This window comes from Choloepus didactylus, chromosome 3, assembly GCF_015220235.1.
Source record: "Choloepus didactylus isolate mChoDid1 chromosome 3, mChoDid1.pri, whole genome shotgun sequence".
Lineage (NCBI taxonomy): Eukaryota > Metazoa > Chordata > Mammalia > Pilosa > Megalonychidae > Choloepus > Choloepus didactylus.
In genome coordinates this window covers 50,345,599-50,351,870 of record NC_051309.1, presented here as the reverse complement: position 1 = coordinate 50,351,870, position 6,272 = coordinate 50,345,599, and the positions used below count along the sequence as shown (strand labels likewise).

Sequence of the window (6,272 nt, the reverse complement as noted above, 5' to 3'; positions counted from 1 at the left end):
TTAAACTAAAAGACCAAGCAACAAAAGAAAAAATAGATGAATGGAATTTAAAAATTAAAATATTTTATTCATCAAAGGGTTTTCTCAAGAAAGTAGAAGACAACCCACAGACTGGAAGAAAATATTTGGAAACTAGATATCTGATAAGGGTTTAATATCTGGAATATATAAAGTGTTCCTACAATTCAACAACAAAAAGACAAATGACCCATTAAAAAATGGGTAAAAGACTTGAATAGACATTTCTCCAGAGAAGATATACAAATGGCCAATAAGCACATGAAAAGATGCTCAACTTCATTAGTCATTAGGGAAATGAAAATCAAAATCACAATGATTTTGGCAATATCTAAGGGATTTGCGATTCGGTGGTGGCAGGAGCATACTGACAAAAGTGCTGAGGTATAATAAGCTCCCTAATTGGAGGGAGGGAAGACCACACACTTCTTTTACCTGTTTTACACTCATTTGGGATGGTTTGATTAGTGCCCGCCTCCCTGGCTTGGCTGGGGTCCCCACCAGGGCAGGGAGGAACTCTGTATCTCCAGAGACTGCAACATGACTGACACTGAGTAGGCAATCAAGAAATATCTGTTGAATTAATGGAATGAATCAGGGCTCTCTAGCTCAGGAGTGTGCCCTCTACCCTAAAGGGAAGGCCCATTTATTTTCCTGAGACACAGGAGGGCAGCACTGGGCTCCCCCCAAACCCCAAGGGCTAGGTCACTCTGTTACCTCCCAAACCCAGAGAGTAAGTTCTGACTCCCACTTTTGAGGGCAAGTAGCCTGCCCACAGTCACCATCACCTCTGAGTGCAAAAAAAACCCATAAAACAAAAATTTTCTATCCTAGAATGGCTAATAACAAAATAGAACAAAACCAGAAATCAGCAAGTATTGGAGAGAATGTAGAGAAAGAGGAATGCTTTGTATGTAAAATGATACAGCTGCTGTGGAAAACAGTTCGGCAGTTCCTCAGAGAGTGATGTATAGAATTACCATATGACCTGCCAATCTTATTTCTAGGTATAGACCCGAAAGAATTGAAAGCAGGGACTTCAACAGATATTTGTACACCAGTATTCATTGCAGCATTATTCCTAGTTGCCAAAAGATGGAAGTAACCCCAGTGTTCATCAATAGTAGAATGGATAAACAAAATTGGTATATACATACAGTAGAATATTATTCAACCATAAAAAGGAATGAAGCTCTGATACGTGCAGCAACGTGGAGGAACCTTGAAGACATCATGTTGAGTGAATTAAACCAGACATAAAGGGACAAATGTATGTCCTCACTTATATGAAATAATTGAAATATGCATAGTCACAGAGCCAGAAACTAGTATACAACTTACCAGGAGCCAGGGTATTTATGCCTAATTAGTACAGAATTTCTGTTTGTGATGATGGAAAAGTTTTGCTTTTTGGTGACGGAAGGTAGTGTTGGTAGCACAGCATTGTGAAAGTAATTAAAACCATCAAATTGTATATTCGAAAGTGTTTAAAATGGGAAATTTTAAATTGTGCATATATTACCAGAATATAAATAAATATAAAAAGCTTGGAACTGTACAACACAGAGCAAAACTAATTATACTATGGATTATAGTTAATAGTATAATTATATCATTTCATCACTGGTAACAAATGTACCACACTAATACAAAATGTTAATAATAGAGAAATCTGGATGCATGAAGGGAAGTTTATGGAAACTACTTTCTGCATGATTTCTCTATTTAAAAAATGATTTTCATACCAGCAACAATTAGCACCAGTTAACTGTGGAAAGTTTTTGGAAATAAAATCATTACGGATGAAATGAGGGAATAATTCACCACACTTTTCATTTTTGTAAATCTTCCCAAAGGCTAATCACTAACACAGAAAAGTGGCTGTGGTCAAGACTTTCAGAGAGAGAAAAGGCTAAATGTGACCCAGTCTGTGTATTAGAATATAATCAAATATCATGGTCTGTTGGGGGAAAAGCACAGATCTAACCACACTACTTAGAGAATTCTGTTAGGAAATAGGGAAAAATGGATTTAAATCCAATCATGAAGTATTGAAAGTTTGGCTTGAAAAGTATTTGCGGATTAGAGTTCTTTTTTAGTTTGCAACCTAAATATCTTTAGTTGATTCACTATTTTCATTTGTCATTGTTTCCTAATTACACTTATAATTTTTCTTGGCAATATACTAAAATATTGCAAAACTGTTTGGAGTGATTGTTATTTTATTGTAAAGCTTAAAATGCATTAACCATAGCTTGCTACAAATGTTACACAAATGTAATTATTTTGCCAAAGGGTCACGCAACTAAACTGACTTAAAATGGAAATATTGGTTTCCATAGAATACTTCCCAATTACATCTTGTAACAGTGTTTACAAAAGACTCAAATCACATGCAAATATATTTAGAAATTGGTCTCTTCCAAACTATTGCCTCTTAAAATATTTTCTTTTTTCACACTGACATAAATATGACTTAAAATAATCCCTCCCTTTGTGAGAAAGTTCTTAGTGTGATGCAAACTATCATAAACTATCCTTAACTGGTGAATAACAAATAGTTGTTTTTTCTCAAAATTAAAACCTAAATGATTAACATATTTCAAAATTATGAAGAAAAATATTAGTAGCCATTTCCCTGGCAGTTGAACCTCTATTTTAGGCAAAGGGTGAAAAGAGGAAGTTTGAATTGGTATTGCAGGCATCAAAGTAGAAAATAAGTGGCAAATAGAAATCAGAGAGAAAATAGCCTGTTAGGTTTTGGTGATTTAGAAGGAATCTTATGATACCGTTTTAAATTCAGATGGTTAAGGTCTAAGTGAGACACAGGCTAGGAGTTGTCCAAGAATTGTCTATAGGGAAAAGTAAAACTTCCAACTCTGTTAAGAAGAGAAATAAGAAAAAGAAAAAGTGAAATACCTAAATGTGTTCAGAAAGTGAATCTAAGGATATTGGAGAATTGTTTTATGAGGCATTTCCATCTCTTCTGCCAGATAAGAGAAATGTAAATTGTTCAGTTCAGAGAAGAGTAAAGGATTTAAAGTATGCCAACTCATAAAAGTAAAGAGTTTTCACTTCTTTCTAGATTTTATTTTGGATAAATCTTCTAATACTGACTGACATATTAGATGTTTTTTTATATCATCAATAATTTTGACAAAGAAAGTCATAAACTGGGTTTCAATATACTCTGATTATGCTCAAGGGGCCCATGGATTTCAGGAGTACATCAGATTTTTTTGGTTGATTTAGGACTATACATACATATTTGATTGATCAGCAACTTCACATTGTTTCCTGGTAGATTTTCTATGTTTTTAATTTTCTCCCTAGTCTAGGGATTCCAAAGAATAAAGAGCTATGGCATCACTGACTAAATATTTGAAGGGCTGGTATTTTCTTCACCTAGGGCCTTGTGCATTCTCTCAGAAAACTGTGGTGCTTTGATGTATGACGATATCTAAATGTTAAAATTGTATTCAGTTATAGCTAAGATAGGAATTGGTGTAAGTTAGTTTTTGGGTTGTCCTTGCAATTACAAAATGAATTGAAAAGATTTTAATTACTTAATAGAAATTCTAGAATATTTTCAGAGAATAGCAGTAAGGACCGATAACAAGATTCTCTATTGTCAAACATTGAGAAAAAACTATTGTGTTTCAATTTCAGTGTTACAGATAAAGAAAGCTAACTGTCAGAACTAAAAAGGACCGAAAATTAGAATTTTTTATAGCATGCTGTGGGTGGCTTCCAATTATTTTTCAATAAAGGCTTTGTGTAAATTTTACACTCTCCCTTAGGCATTTCAGCAGATACATCCCTTTCTAAAGATTGCAAAGATATTTTCTTTTAACTTTGTCTGAAAGAATTTAATTTTTTGGCACTGTCAGTTTTGTGGCTGAAAATTCAGGATGGGTTTATTATATGGTAGCCACTTTATACAAGAACTTTGTCCCATTCTTTATCCAACCAGCAGGATTAACTGAAAGCCTTTTGTTGGTGTTACTAAGATATCTTTTTTACAGGCATAAAATAATCATTTTGCATGATATCTAATAATCCCCATTGAGAAAGACTTCCAGAGTAAACCCAGTGACTTCCATGGTCCCAAAGGGTGTTATCAAAATGCAGGGAAGAAAGTAGTAGAGGTGATGAGAGGCAATGATAATCATATTTTCTCAAGACCATAAGATTTGCCTACGAAGTCTCTGGTTGCTGATGAGAGAGTCCACAGTCTCTTCTCTCACCCAAAACTCTCCTGGCCCTCTTGTAGAAATAGGTTTTGCCTTATCCTTGATATCATCATAGGCAATATTGGCAAGTTCTATTAATTACATACTAAAGAAACAGAGTTTGGCTATAGTGATTCACACTAATTCCCAATCTCAAAAAGTAAGAGATGAAATTCCATTCCCTAATGAATTTTAATAATAGGTTATTGAAAACATTGTGTAATTCAATTATGCTCATACATGATTGATAGAAACTGTAACATCTAATCACATTTTAGATAATTTAGAGAAGTATAAGCTTGAGTCACACAATTGGAGAAGTGAGGTAAGAATTCAGTGGCACCTACCATGTCAGCTGTGGAATGGAAATGGGCACCTCCAATTATCCTTTATAGGATTTTTTATATAACTCAAGAATGGAGGTGATAAGGGCTTCGAATAAAGATTTTATAAAAGAGCTTACTTTGATTAAAAAGTTTTTATGCAGAAGAGCTTTCCTAATCACTTGAAGTCCTAACAATAAGTTCTTATTTGAACTTTCCCAGAGAATGACTTCTCCAAGACTGATTTCACACAAAAAGTCGAAAGCAAAAGTTTTCTCTAACTCCCATATTCCCAGAGCTGTTGGTATGAAAGGGAAGTTCAAGGACCATAAACTGCTTTGGTTTGTTTTTGCTATTTCTTCCACAGACTCATAAAGTGATACACTGACTTTGTAGTTCTGGAAGAGAGTTATGATTAAATGCAGAATTCTTGGTATATTGTTTCATTTTGCACTTTCAAGTGCCTTCTTTTGTTTATGTTTAGTCAAACAAAAACACAGCCTGACTGGTTTCGTAACATCCTATCTTCAAACACAAAAGGCAGCAGTGTTTTTGCTTTGTTTATTCTCTTGAGAAATTTTCTGATCACATCATATTCTGCTACTATTCAGACATTCTATGGGATTATTTTGCTGGCATAGTTGTTTATACAGTTTGTAGAAAAAAGAAAGTGTACTTGCATTGTTCAAAGAGGTACTAAACTCTGTGCAGTTTACCCTAACTTCCTGAACATTCACATCTCTGAACTTTGAAGAACTATACATGCTATCATAATGGATTCCACTCCCATTTTGAAGCTCTCAGCTTTGACTGTCTAGAAGGCTAAGAGCAAACCTCCTATTGTCACAAACCAGTGGAGAAGTAATCAATTCTTAAGAAAAGAATCAATTCTTAGTTTATCAGAGGCTGATAAACTTGATACCTTTATAACAAACATCAAGGGTATTGTTTCTGAGCCCCAAAAGATTTTTACCCAAGATGATGAATGCCAACATGGCTACCATTGATGCCAAAAATCAGATGGAACTGGAGGAAAAAACGTGACATTAATAAAAGGTCTCTCAGCGAGAGTAGATGCCGTTAAGGAAGAAAATCTTAAGCTAAAATCAGAAAACCAAGTTCTTGGATAATGTATAGAAAACCTCATGTCAGCTTCCAGTGTTTTTCAAACAACTGACACAAAAAGCAAAAGAAAGTAAGGGGCTGATATCCATTCTGTTTTATGGAATTGCTGCTGATTTTTTTTCTTTGAAATTTGAATAGATTCCAAAAGTTACAGTACCTTAGTTTCTGGCTTTATTGAGTATTTATGAAGATAATGGCAGATCTAGGAAAAATAAACAGCTCTAAAAGCATAACTGGAGACTTTTATGAATTTGTGTATTATCTTAGTCTATGAAAACGTGAAAGTGTATTGACTGTAAAAACTTTAGAATTGCATATATTTATGAAAATCTGAAAATGAGTGTTTTATCAAATTTGCTTTGGTTTATAAGTTTAACATTGTCTTTTGTTATGGGCTTAGTAAAAGATGATACAAGAAAATAACTACTATGTTGTAAAAAAGACACCAAAATCATGTACTGAATGGACAGTTTTATGTACCCTGCCTACCATCTTGTGCCGAATTCCATTTGCCTCTTCCTTCCCATTTGCCTTCCCCTAAGGATATACAGTTGGTTTCACATTTGTAAAAGTA

The 6,272-nt window shown here is 34.2% G+C and overlaps 1 pseudogene; it reads left to right on the top strand.

Annotated features, from left to right (window-relative positions):
• The first annotated feature begins 5,551 nt into the window (after window positions 1-5,551).
• Window positions 5,552-5,772, top strand: LOC119529372 (annotated as a pseudogene).
• Window positions 5,773-6,272: the final 500 nt, after the last annotated feature.